We start from the raw sequence: 15,052 nt of genomic DNA, 5'->3' as shown, positions 1-15,052 counted from the left end.
CGAGTTGGAATATGCTTGCACATTATAGTTCCACACCCAAAATAATCAAACTGAAAAGCTTCCTATGTTTATGTGGATCTTTATACATATATGACTCTTGAAGTTTTGCAAATTCAGTTTCATAAACATTAGGATAGATGATGATCGAGACATTCTTGTTTGAAACAAGTCGCCCTGTGTCTAAGCAAGTACTAGTCAGGAATTTGTACCCATCACACATTTGTAAAGCCCTGAGCTTTGTTTCCATGGGAAACCAAGATGACATATCAAAAAGCTGTAAACCCTGATTTTTATCAGTTTACATGTCCAATAAATCATGAATCGATGTTCGGATATCTCCGAGATTTATTATTTAATTGGAGAGTGTGCTCCAGAATGTATTTTGACTATCATGTCTCTTCTTGGATTGGAGTGGTTTTTTAAAGTGTCCAAGGCTTTCAATGCTGACATTCCAGAGATAACAACATATTGTAAAGGATTGGTAGTCAAGGAATTCTAAGTAATAGCCTGTAAAACAGAATTTGCTATCAGCTGAAGCCTTCTTGATAAAGAGCTGCCACGGAAGAAGAATATACTTTCATTTTGTGGAACGCACCTTTAAATGGTTTACATTTCTGTTCCCCAGGTAATGCCAGCTGAACTGGATCTGAGTGATGTGTGACGATACTCCAATTACTCCACTGCTCGCACCTCTGACTGTCAACAGCACCGAACCCGGATTGAAAGGTTGGCCAAGTCAACAACAAGCTGCATTTCATCAAGTTATAGAGTCATAGAGATGTACAGGACAAAAACAGACCCTTCGGTCCAACTCGTCCATGCTGACTGGATGTCCTAACCTAATCTAGTCCCATTTGCCAGCACTTGTCCCATATCCCTCAAAATCCTTCCTATTCATATACCCGTCCAGATACCTTTTAAGTGATGAAATTATACCAGTCTCCACCACTTCCTCTGGCAGCTCATTCCATACATGCACTAGCCTCTGTGTGAAAAATTTGCCCTTTAGGTCCCTTTTATATTTTTCCTCTCTCACCCTAAACCTATGCCCTCTGGTTCTGAACTCCCCCACTGCAGGGAAAAGACTTTGTCTATTTGTCCTATCCATGCCCCTCATGGTCTTAAACACCTAGGGTGTAGGTTTGCTCACTGAGCTGTAGGTTTGATATCCAGACGTTTCATTATCTGGCTAGGCAACATCATCAGTGGCGACCTCCAAGTGAAACGAAGCTGTTGTCTCCTGCTTTCAACCCCTCAGAAAATGAACAGGAAATGACATCACCACAAACCCCAGGAACCCCATCCAGGAGAAAGATATAAATAGAAAGTAGGAGACAACAGCTTCTCTTCACTTGGAGGTCACCACTGATGATGTTACCTAGCCAAGTAATGAAACATCTGGATATCAAACCTACATCTCATCGAGCAAACCTACACCCTAAACCTCAACCTGAGCTACAAACCTTGCATTTTATAAACCTCTATAAGGTCACCCCTCAGCTTCCGACACTCTAGGGAAAATAGCCCCAGCCTATTCAGCCTCTTCCTATAGCTCAAACTCACCAACCCTGGCAACATCCTTTCAAGTTTCACAACACCTTTCTGACAGGAAGGAGACCAGAATTGCACACAATATTCCAAAAGTGGCCTAACCAATGTCCTGTACAGCCACAACATGACCTCCCAACTCCTACACTCAATGCTCTGACCAATAAATGAAAACATACCAAACGCCTTCTTCACTATCCTATCTATCTGCGACTCCACTTTCAAGGAGCTATGAACCTGCACTCCAAGGTCTCTTTGTTCAGCAACACTCCCTAGGACCTTACCATTAAGTGTATAAGCCCTACTCTGATTTGCTTTTCCAAAATGCAGCACCTCATATTAATCTAAATTAAACTCCATCTGCCACTCCTCGGCCCAATGGCCCATCTGATCAAGATCCCATTGTAATCTGAGGTAACCCTCTTAGCTGTCCACTACACCTCCAATTTTGGTGACATCTGCAAACTTACTAGCTATACCTCTTATGCTCACATCGAAATCATTTATATAAGTGATGAAAAGTAGAGGACCCAGCACCGATCCTTGTAGCACACCACTGGTCACAGGCCTCCAGTCTAAAAAACAACTCTCCACCACTACCCTCTGTCACCCACCTTTGAGCCAGTTCTGTATCCAAACGGCTAGTTCTCCCTGTATTTCATGAGATCTAACCTTGCTAACCAGTCTCCCATGAGGAACCTTGTTGCACACTTTATCAAAGTCCATATACATCACATCCTCCACTCTGCCTTTATCAATCCTCTTTGTTACTTCTTCAAAAAACTTAGTCAAGTTTGTGAGACAGGATTTCCCATGCACAAAGCCATGTTGACTTTTCCTAATCAGTTCTTGCCTTTCCAAATACAGGTACATTCTGTCCCTCAGGATTCCCTCCAACAACTTGCCCACCACTAATGTCAGGTTCATTTTCATGGTGTCTTTAATGCAATAAAATATCCCAAGGGTCTTCACAGAAGTGATTATAAATCTAACTTTGACCTGGAGCCATACAACAAGATATTAGTATGGGTTTTTAAGAAACACATTAAAGGTGATTTAAGGGAGAGGTGGAAAGGTTTTAAGGAAGAAGTTTTGAAGGATAACATCATTGCATTACAGTTATCCATAATGGAGAGAGTCAAGTTGAGGGTCAGGATCAGAGGAGTGCAGAAATGTTGGAGGTTTGCAGAACTGTTTAGAGAGACAGGAACAGGCTACCGCTAGTCCCATTTTGTGATTGTACAGTATTTCCAGGAGAAAGCGAGGACTGCAGATGCTGGAGATCAGAGTTGAGAGTGTGGTTCTGGAAAAGCACAGCCGGTCAGGCAGTGTCTGAGGAGCAGGAGAATGGATGTTTTGGGAATAAGCTCTTCATCAGGAAGGTGTTTCCAGCCCTAGATCTATTGTTAATCTCAGGCTGAAAGACTCATTTGTGGAAAAATGCATACATTAAAATAAATGTTCCTTTCCTTTCATGTTGTCCTTTCTTAACGTAAGAGCTAGGAGCAGAAAAAGACCATTCAGCCCCTTGAGCCTGCACTGCCATTTTCATATAACCATGGCTGACCTCAACTTGGCCTTAACTCCATTTTCCTGCTCGCACGCCATAACCTTGCAATCCGTTACTAATTAAAAATTCCAAAAATCTCTTATTTAAATGTATTCAGCGGCCGACATGCACCGTACTCTGGAGTAGTGAATTTATGATTCTTGGAGAGAAGTAATTCCCCCTCATCTCTGTTTTAAATGTGATCCCTCAATCTAAACTGATAGTCCTCTCATTCCAGTTTGCCTCACAAGGAGAAACATCTCCTCTACGTCTACTTTGTCAATCCCCTTTAGTATCTTATGTATCTCAATTAGACCCCCTCACATTCTTCTAACTCCAGAGACTATGGGTTGAAACGGCCAATCTCTCCTCATAAGACCATCCTTTCATTTTGGAATTAATCTGGTGAATGTTCTTTGAACTGCTTCCAATGCAATTGCATCCTTACTGTATCTTTGTCAGTTCACTTACCTGTAGACAAAGTTAACAATCACACAACACCAGATTATAGTCCAACATTTTAAACCTGTTGGATTATAACCTGGTGTTATGTGATTTTTAACTTTGTCCATCCCTGTTTGAGGGTCGGTATGGACTTGTTGGGCCAAAGGACCTGTTTCCACACTGTAAGTAATCTAATCTAATGGAGGCAGCACGGTGGCTCAGTGGTTAGCACTACTGCCTCACAGTGCCAGGGTCCCAGGTTCGATTCCAGCCTCGGGTGACTGACTGTGTGGAGCTTGCACATTCTCCCCGTGTCTGGGTGGGTTTCCTTCGGGTGCTCCGGTTTCCTCCCACAATCCAGAGATGTGCAGGTCAGGTGAATTGGCCATCCTAAACTGCCCATAGTGTTAGGGAAATGGGTCTGGGTGTGTTACTCTTCGGAGAGTTGATGTGGATTGGGCTTACGGGCCTGTTTCCACACCGTAGGGAATCTAATTGAAAACCTTCCAATCACACTTACCTGTCAAGGGATCAAAAGCCCTGCTCCTGAATGTGAATAAACTGAGGGTTAAAGTGGGTGATGTCCTGTACTTCTCATGGGGATACCCAGGCAAACTGCACCGAACAGAAGATCATGGGAAACCACTGGATAGCTTCCCAATTTATAGATTCAGTTTATCATCGACATAATTCCTTGATCCCATTTAACCAAACCTTTAATATGTGCCCTTCACAAAGACCTCCACCAGTTCAGTTCACCTGCTTCCCCCCAGTGCTTGTATATGATATGTGTAATCTTTCACCTAAACTGGTGCATTGCTCAGGTTCCCTCCTCATTCCCATTCTTTGCAAATTGCTGTGTTCAACCGATTGTGGCACTTCTTTCATTAGTAACAGCTACTGCACTTCAGAGAAGTAAGTGATTGGTTGTGAAGTGCTTTGGGACAAGGTAATGAAAAGCACTTTTGGTTATTTTATTCGATAAAACCTTTTAATTTCAGGCCTAGTTTGAATACGTCTAAAGGAAAATGCTATATTCATAGTGGAAAGTCTCAAGAAGTCTAACAATTGGGAAAAATGCATTAAGTCATGGAATGGGATAGCACAAAGTAGGCCATTCAGCCCATGGCGCCCCATTCTAACTCTTTGAAAGAGGAGTTCAGCTTAACCCTCCATATCATTTTCTTTTCTTTCCATAACTCTCTAAACTCCTCATCTTCAATTGACTGTCCAATTCCTTTTCCTCATTACCAATGGACTCAGTGACAGCCATCATCTGTGCTGGAGCATCCCTGGTCTTATTAATTCTCCAAGTGATAGGGTTTCTTTCATCTCCTCTCTAGATCCTATTACATGGTTTCTGAGTGACCCACTCACTAGATGGAATAGTTTTCACCGTCTATTAATAGTCCATACCTCCGATGAGGACATATTTTCTTAACAGATAGCTGAACAGTTCCAGCACAGAAGGAGATCATTCGATCTATCATATCTGGAGGTCACACATCCATTCCCCTCCAAAAGTTTCACTTCAGCGTCTTATGTTGAAGGTCTTGATTAAATCCACCTCCACCATACTTGCTGGCAGTGAATTCCAGATCCTAGCCTCTCACCACATAAAAGATTTTCTCTTCATATTGCAATTACTTCTTTTATTGATTACCCTTTGGCTCTGGATTCTTCTATCAATGGAGCAGTTTCTCCTCATCTACTTCCTCATGATTTTGGACACTATCAAATTTGTTGTTTAATCTTCTCTTCTCAGGATATCATGTTGCAGCTTTATAAGACTTTAGTTAGGCCACACTTAAGAGTAATGTATTCAGTCCTAGTCACCACATTACAGGAAGGATGTAGAGGCTTTGGAGAGAGTGCAGAAGAGGTTTACCAGGATGCTGCTGGGATTAGAGGGTATGAGCTATAAGGAGTGGCTAGAAAAACTCAGCTTGCTTTCCCTGGTGCGGCAGAGGCTGAGGGGAGACTTGATGGAAGTCTGTAAAATTATGAAGTGCATACAGTTAGGATTGACAGTCAGAATCTTTTTCCCACAGTTGAAATGTTGAATACTAGGGGGCATGCATTTAAGGTGAGAGGGGGAAAGTTCAAAGGAGACGTAAGTGGCAAATGTTTTACACAGAGAGCAGGAGAAGTCTGGAATGCACTGACAAGTGTGGTGGTAGAGGCAGATATGATAGGGGCATTTAAGGGACTTTTAGATAAACACATGAATATGCAAGGAATGGAGGGATATTGACCAAGGGCAATTAACAAGGATTAGTGTAATTTGGCAATATGTTTAGCACAAAGAGCCATTCCTGTGCTGTATTGTTCTATGTTCTCCAATCTTCTCTCATAGCATCTAACAAGTGATTGAAAGGAGATTGCCCCTTTTTCCAGGAAATACGAATCAAAGATTAAAAATGCTGGAAACTCAGTGGTCAATGGTCCTTTGTCAAGACTCGCAGGTTGACGATGCAACTGCAGAGATGAAAAATAATTGGGGGAAGAGTGAGTGGGAATGAAAGGGAGGAAGGAACAGAAAGATCCATGACAGGGTGGAGGATGGGGGTGATTAAGTCATCAAAGAATGGCATTGGAAGGCTAACGAGGGAAGGAAATATGTGAATGTTAAAGAAACAAATTGTGGATCTAGATAAAACCATCAGTCCATAAGCTGTAATAGCAGAAGTAGGCCATTCAGCCCATTGAGACTGCTGTGCCATTCATCCTCAATTCCACTTGCCTGGGTTTTTTCCCCCATAATCCTTGATTTCCTTACTAATTAAACACTTGTCTATTTCGATGTTAAATACACAGCCTCAATAGTCCTTTGTGTTAAAGAAATCCATTGAGGAATTTTTGGAAAGGTTGGGACTACCTAAACAGTAAAAGGAAGGGTGTGGAAAAGGTGTAAATGATCTAAGGATGAATCAAGTTGAAATGTAAATGGTAGAAGTTTAGGTCTAAATAAGGTGTAAGTAATATAATGATGGGTTTAGATGAGGTATAAATGGAATAAGAATGGGTCAAATGAAGTGTAATAGTGTAAAGATGGATGTAGATGAGGTATAACTAGAAAAGATTGTGTCAGAAATAGAGGAAATGGAAAAAAAGTAGAATATTCCAGCTCTGACAAAATGTTATCGTGTGAAATTATTGAACTTAAAATGGAAAAAAAGTCAGAAGAGAGAAAAACAAATCTGTTTTGCACTCATTCGCAAAATCAAGATCTTGACATCATTGATGAGAAATATTTGAGGAATGGGAAGGAGTAGACAGACAATGGGGTGAAAGCATGAATATTAAAAACCCTCTCCCCGAAGGTATTCTGACATTTTTCTTCAGAAAACTTTCACGCTTGAGGGTATTTTTCTTAATGCCGGATTGAGTTGAGTTTTTCTTGTACTCGGTATCTGATGTGCTTTTGTGTTCTGGGCACATTCTGTAAAATGTAATCTTCATCTTGATGTTTGCACAAGTATCGTAATGTACTTTTATATTAAAAAAATCAACCTGGCTCATGGAATTAGGTACGTCACCTGCAGTGAATTTAGTGTGGTGTAAAGTCCTACCAGAGCCAATAAAAAAAAACCAGAGAGCTTTGCATTTAACATGACCAGCAAATGCTGTATCTACTGCTGCAAATCATTTATGGAAAGGGTCTAGTTAAATTTTAAAGCAGCATTGGCACCATTTACAGCCAATATAAGTTACATCTGTTCAAGCTTTCTTGTCTCCCTGTCATAAATGTTAGAATGGCTATGTTTTTTTTTGCATTTTACATCTCAATAAATGCAGGATGATTCAATTAAAGTTACATTGCTCAATTTGAACTCTAAACCTTACCATTATAATGCTTTACCTTCCTTTGTATCGCAGTTAAAATTAAGTGCAGGAACAAATTAAGTTCTAATGGTTATATACAGCTCAGGGGTGATAGTAGTGTAATGGTGGTGCCACTAGACAAGTAAGCCAGGAATCCTAGTTTATTTTATAGAGACTTTGGCTCATATCCCATCATGGTCAGGCAGCATCTGAGAGGCAGGGGAGTCAACGTTTCAGGCAAAAACCCTTAATCTTTTGCGTCAAAATATCCCCTGTTCCTCGGATGCTGCCTGACCCTGCTGTGCTTTTCCAGCACCACACTCTTGACTCTGGTCTCCAGCATCTGCAGTCCTCGCTTCCTTCTCACATCCCATCATGGCAACTAGCAAACTTTTGCTTCAATTAATTAAAACCTGGAATTGAAAGCAAATCAAAGTAATCTGATATGACTCTTTTTCAGAAGTGTTTGGAAATGTTAACACTGCTTTTTGTCCATAGATGAAGAAGGGCTTATGCCCAAAACACTGATTCTCCTGCTCCTCGGATGCTGCCTGGCCTGCTGTGTTTTTCCAGCACCACATTTTTCAACTCTGGTCTCCAGCATCTGCAGTCCTCACTTTCTCCTCCTTTTTGTCCGTAAAGGCTACCAGACCTGCTGAGTTTCTCCAACAGTTTCCGGTTCTAAGTGCTTTAGATTTCCAGCAGTTCTTTGTTTTGGTTAATTCTCCCAGATCATTAGTCTGGGATTCAACATTACACATGACCGCAACACCACGACTGCTCCATCACTGAGTGTTTTGCTAATAATTTTAAATCTGTGCTTCTGCTTACTGACCCATTTGACAGGTGGAATCGATGTGCTGTACTTGTTCCATCAAAATCCCTCATTATTCTGATTCCCTCTATTGGGTGTCCAATAACATCCATCATTTTTACCACATGAATGAAGTCCATCATCCCTGGTATCATTATTAGATTAGACTTACAGTGTGGAAACAGGCCCTTCGGCCCAACAAGTCCACACCGACCCGCCGAAGCGCAACCCACCCATACCCCTACATTTACCCCTTACCTAACACTATGGGCAATTTAGCATGGCCAATTCACCTGACCCGCACATCTTTGTGACTGTGGGAGGAAACCGGAGCACCCGGAGGAAACCCACGCAGACACGGGGAGAACATGCAAACTCCACACAGTCAGTCGCCTGAGTCGGGAATTGAACCCGGGTCTACAGGCGCTGTGAGGCAGCAGTGCTAACTACTGTGCCACCGTGCCGCCCATCCTGGTGAACTTCCACTCAATCCTCTCAGACGCCTTACCATTGCTTTTGAAGTCATCAGAATTGTACACAATTCTCCAATTAAGGCCTACAGCAGTGTTTGTAAAGTGTTTGACTTCACTCCCTTACTTTTTTATTCAATTCTGATGTCTACAAAGACAAGATCTTGTAGCTGCACATTCTCCCCGTGTCTACGTGGGTTTCCTCCAGGTGCTCCGGTTTCCTCTCACAATCCAAAGTTGTGCAGGTCAGGTGAATTGGTCATGTTAATTGTCCATGGTGTTAGATGCATTAGTCGGGGGTATATATAGGATAGGGAACGGGTCTGGGTGGGTTACTCTTCGGAGGGTTGGTGTGGACTTGTTGGGCCAAATGGCCTGTTTCCACACTGTAGGGAAGCTCTTCTAATCTAGATTTGGAGATACTGGTGTTGGACTGGGGTGTACAAAGTTACAAATCACACAACACCAGGTTGCAGTCCAACAGGTTTAATTGGAAGCACTAGCTTTTGGAGCAACGCTCCTTCATCAGGCAGTTCATCCCAACCACCTGATGAAGTAGCGGCGCTCCGAAAGCTAGTGATTCCAATAAACCTGTTGGACTGCAACCTGGGTGTTGTGTGATTTCTAACTTTATTCTAATCTAATCTGCCAAAGAATAACTTGGCAAAGATCCAACTGATCGTCAATGGTCAAAAACAACAACACCATGTATTTATTTATTATATGATGGAAATTGGCAACACCTTCAGTCAAACCATTCCAGTACAGCCACATCCTTGGAGCCTGCCTTGCCAGGTGGGAATTGTCTAAGCAAGTCATGTCCGCTAAAGGTAGGACAAATACAACCCCAACAGACCTCTCTCGCTCATTAGCAGAGTCTTGGAAGGAGTCATCATCAGGGCTATGAAGTGCTACTCAACTTTGTCTTTAGTTACTCATAGGACATGGGTTTTGCTGGCTAGACCAGCATTTATCGCCTGTCCCTAGTTGCCCTTGAGAAGGTGGTGGTGAGCTGCTGTCTTCTTGAACTGCTGCAGTTCATTTAACATAGTTACAGTCACAACACCCTCAGAGAGGGATTTCCAGGATTTTGACCCAGCGACATTATAGGAACAATGATATTCAGTAGTTCCAAGTCAGGCTGAGTGAATGACTTGAATGGGAAATTTCAGCTGATGGTGTTCCCATATATCTGCTGCCCTTGTCCACCTGGAGTGTCGAAGTCACAGATTTGAAAGTGTGTACTAAAGGAGTCCTGGTAGGTTTCTGTAGTTTATTTTGTAGGTCAGTGAGCACAAGAGTGATGGATGAAGGGGATTTTCTGCCAATTAAAACAGGGAGAATAGAATTTTGGAGATTGGATTGTAAGAAATAAGCATCAGAATGTTTCGGCAGCAAAGACGCGATGATAGGACAAAGTGAGGTGACGTTACCGAGGTAGAACCAGACCCTCTTAGTGATGGCACACATAGGGGCCAAGGAGGCATGGAGTAGGTAGCCCAAGGACAGAATACCGTGGGGACCAATGTCACTGTCATAACCTTCCTGTTACTTATTCAGGTATCCATAAGTCATAAACAGGAGCAAGATGGCTCATCCTTCTATTATGAGTCAAAGCATGATAGCCAGATCATCATGACTAAACACCTTTCACTCATTATATCTTTCCCAATCGACTTGACACTTTTTTGGACTCTTGTGGAGGCAAAATAAGTAAAGATAGGCCAGATAAAGGAAAATAATGCTGGAAAATTTCTCATTAACACAACTCAGGTGATCAAAGTGAATCCAGAAGATGATAACATTCTCCAAGTGCTGTCGATAAAGATGGCTACCTTCTCTATGAAGTGATCTGTGCCCAGTCAAGAACAGGTCCTCCTGAAGGAGAAAAGAGTAGCGCCAGGTGGGAACGGAGGCACCAGGAGGGAGGTTCATGCCACAGCCTTGAAGTTACTATATAAGGGTCCCAGTGGAAGAACAGCAGATGTGTCCCAGGGCTGACTGTCAACTTCTTGAGAGTCATAGAGACATAGAGCACAAAAACAAACCCAACTCGTCCATGTCAACCAGATATCTGAAATCAATCTAGTCCCATTTGCCAGCATTTGGCGCATATCCCCTAAACCCTATTCATATACCCATCCAGATGCCTTTTAAATGTTGTAATTGTACCAGCCTCCACCGCTTCCTCTGGCAGCTCATTCCATACACACAGTACTCTCTGCATGGAAAAAGTTGCCCCTTAGGTCCCTTTTAAATCTTTTCTCTCTCACCTTAAACCTATGTCCTCTAGTTTGGACTCCCCCAGCCCTGGGAAAAAACTTCCACTTACTCTCTCAGTGCCCCTTTGTTGACCATATTTCACTTCGGAGCTGATTGGCTAATTGTTAGAAGTCAAAAAGGTTGGGAGGATGGGTAGACTCTTTGGCTACTGTGCACAAGGACAATTACATATGGCCACCTCTGTTTAACTATTCTAGTCCATTAGACGTAGGTATTTTGATTAGCAAGAGGACTCTGCACTTAATCATCATGTCCATCTCATTCACTTATGCAACTCCAAAATCTAATGTGTGCTTGTTTCCAGCCCATGTTGTCAATCTCACTCAATCTGTTGTAAACACCGGATGCCCTCATATTAGTGCATTATAAGTATCCTGCAGTTAAGATTAGAGTTAACACACATCAATGGGGTAAAACATAGATTTCTTACCTCTACTGCTGGCTCTGATGCATAATGTCAGGCAGCATCCAAAGAGCAGGAGAATTGACGTTTCGGGCATGAGCCCTTCTTCAGGCTCATGCCCGAAACGTCAATTCTCCTGCTCTTTGGATGCTGCCTGACTTGCTGCGCTTTTCCAGCAACACATTTTCAGCTCTGATCTCCAGCATCTGCAGTCCTCATTTTCTCCTCTGATGCATAATGGTTGGTCTTATATCCCAAAAATAGGAATCTTTGATCAATCTGAAACAGTATTCCCTACACTAATGACTGCTGGTCACCTCTCACCACTTCACAAGAAAGAGTATGGTAAACTTGTGACTATGATGACTGAACTGGCAAACTGCAATTCCTGACTCCAAATCTAACCAGGGTACGTTGTAAAGTTGAATCTGGGAAATCTGGCCTTTTGTGGCTTGGATCTAGGAAGGCTGTTAAAGGAAGCTATGAGATAGACATTTTAAAAACCGAACTGATTAAGTAATAAGACCCTGTCACCTGTACCTGCATGGTCCAACTGAAAAGTTACTCAGTCTCATGCCATGCAGTTGAATATTAATGTTCATTGAACATAGGAAATAAAAACTGTGGCCTAACATTGCTCTCATCCTGTCGGATTAATTCAATTTCCGGGATTCAAACCTGTAGATGTATTGATTCATTTTTATTGTCACAGAGCAGAGATCAACAAAGTACAGCTTTTGTATCAACCATCTCAGATATGTTTAAACAATGATTTACAGCACCTGAATGCCACCAAATGAGATAACATGTTGTCTTCTTAACATTCGATGGCATTACTTTTGCTGATTTCCTCATTAGCAATATCCAGGGAGTTATCATTGAACAGAAGCTGAACTGGACTAGCCAAATAAATACAGTGGTTACAAGAGCAAGGCAGAGACATTGGAAATATTGCAATGAATAACTCACTTCCTAACTCCCCAAAGCCTGGTGACCATGTACACTGCACAAGTCAAAAATATTCTCTACTTGTCTGCTTAAGTGCAGCTCCAACAACACTTGAGAAGTTCAACACCATCTGGGAGAAAGTCGGCCATTTTATTGTTGCTAACAATGCAGCAGTCATTCTACAAGATGCACTGCAGCAAGTCACTCCTTCCACAGCAGCTTTGATACCTGCAACCTGTTCCATCTAGAAGGACAAAGGCAGCAGATACATGGGAACACTACCACCTGCAAGTTCCCCTCCAAGTCATGCACCAACCTGCCTTGGAAATGTATCTCCATTCCTTCAGAAGCAAACATAAAGATGATTGGAAAAGCTCAGCAGGTCTGGCAGCATCTGGGGAGAGAAATCAGAGTTAACATTTTGGGTTGAGTGACCCTTCCCCAGAACTGTTCCTTCAGTGTTGCTCGATCAAAACCCTGAAATTCCCTCCTTAGTGACTTGAGCAGGTACCTGCAGTACTTGACTGCAGCAATTCAAGAAGGCAGTCACCACCAACATCTTTCCTGAAGAAGGGCTCATGCCCGAAACGTCGACTCTCCTGCTCCTTGGATGCTGCCTGACCTGCTGCGCTTTTCCAGCAATACATTTTCAGCACCAACCTCTTAAGGGCAATTAAGGACAGGTTTGCCAGTGACACACAGAAGATCCCAAGGAAGATATTTTTAAAAACCATTTCATCACAACTGAAGTTGCCTGTTCATGCAATTCACAAGATGAAACCAATCATGGAATTCCAATATTTCACAGTGAAACATCAACATGTAATTTGGCAATGAAGTTTTAACGATTTGCCTGAATGTATTTTATGGATATTTTCTCAACAGCCTGTCAGCAATGTATTGCACACCTCTATAGCAGTTGGAACTTAAACCTGGGCTTCCTTGTCCAGAAATGAGGGACCACTACCATTTCACCACAAGAGCTCCTCAAATGCAGTTTCTGTTCGAGGAATGTCCTTTAAATGGCTCCTCATCTAAAAGAGTGGAGGTCATCACATTAGTATACAGAGTCAAGATTAGAGTGGTGCTGGTAAAACACAGCAGGTCAGGCAGCATCCAAAAAACAGGAAAATCGACGTTTCGGGCAGGAGCCCTTCATCAGGAATGAGGCTGGAAGCCTCGGGTGTGGAGAGATAAATGGGAGGGGGTGGGGCTGGGGAGGAGGTACCTGAGAGTGCAATAGGTGGATGGAGGAAGGGGTAAAGGTGATAGGTCGGAGAGGAGGGTGGAGCGGATAGATGGGAAGGATGTTGCTCCCAATGCCGTCTCCTCTACATTGGGGAGGCTGGATGCCTCCTCGCAGAGCACTTCAGGGAACATCTCCAGGATACCCGCACCAATCAACCCCACCGCCCTGTGACTGAACATTTCAATTCCCCCTCCCACTCTGCCAAGGACATGCAGGTCCTGGGCCTCCTCTACCGCCGCTCCCTCACCACCCGACACCTGGAGGAAGAACGCCTTGTCTTCCACCTCGGTACACTTCAACCCCAGGGCATCAATGTGGACTTCACTAGTTTCCACATTGCCCCTCCGCCCGCCTTATCCCAGTTCCAAACTTCCAGCTCAGTACCATCCTCATGACCTGTCCCATCTGTTAATCTTCCTTCCCACATATCCGCTCCACCCTCTCTCCCGACCTATCACCTTTATCCCTTCCTCCATCCACCTATTGCACTCTCAACTACCATTTCCCCAGCCCCACTCCCCTCCCATTTATCTCTCCACACCCTGAGGCTTCATTCCTGATGAAGGGCTCCTGCCCAAACCGTCGATTTTCCTGCTCCTCGGATGCTGCCTGACCTGCTGGGCTTGTCCAGTGCTGCTCTAATCTTGACTCTAATCTCCAGCATCTGCAGTCCTCACTTTCACCTATATTAGTTTATGCAGTCAAACAAATGCTGGTTAAATAAGTAAAAGCATTGTTCATGAAGAAAGCAATCCATGGCAATATTCTTACAACTCCAAGAATAAATTTAAAAGATCTGATCATTTGAAGCAGGTTAACATAAATAGGAGTACTTCCAACTGTGCATTGTGAGCAGCCATTTATTGTGTGTGGTGAACTTGAAGCTGAACCAATGGAAGTTTACGTTACATTGTGCAGAGCCATTTAATTTCCAACTCCATCTCCTAAAGCATTGCTGTTGTTTGAAACAAACAACTTATGACATGTCATATAATCTTTGTAAATAGCTATGGTAACAAAGCACAGAGCAGGTGACCAATTGCCTGACTTTTAAATACAGCTTATTTGTCTTTACTTGACCCTTTCAACTGGTTTAATATTTCTGTTGTAACGATAATATAGTGAACTCTTAACTGACTCCCTGCAATCCATTGAGTCATAAACATCGCCACACTCTAAATGTTTGCATCAACTAGTTCAGATACTTTACAGGACAACTCTCGAGCAGGGAGGACTTGGCTGCCTGGTCCAGAGACACGTGCACAATACTGCAGCACAAAAGCTCACCACGTAGTATCAGAAGGTGGTGGCCTAGTGGTATTATTGTTACACCAATTAGCTCTTTGGGGACCCTGAGTTCAAATCCCACCATGGTAGGAGTTTAGTTTAATTTTTTTTTAAATCTGGAACTAAATGTCTAATGATGACCATGAAAACATTGTTGATTGTCAGAAAAAAAACATCTTGTTCATAAAAGTCTTTTAGGGAAGGAAACTGCCATCCTCACCTGGTCGGGCCT

The sequence above is a fragment of the Hemiscyllium ocellatum genome, chromosome 7 (genome assembly GCF_020745735.1).
Source record: "Hemiscyllium ocellatum isolate sHemOce1 chromosome 7, sHemOce1.pat.X.cur, whole genome shotgun sequence".
Classification (NCBI taxonomy): Eukaryota; Metazoa; Chordata; class Chondrichthyes; order Orectolobiformes; family Hemiscylliidae; genus Hemiscyllium; species Hemiscyllium ocellatum.
The sequence above is the reverse complement of the archived record's forward strand: the minus strand, read 5'-3'. Positions refer to the sequence as shown.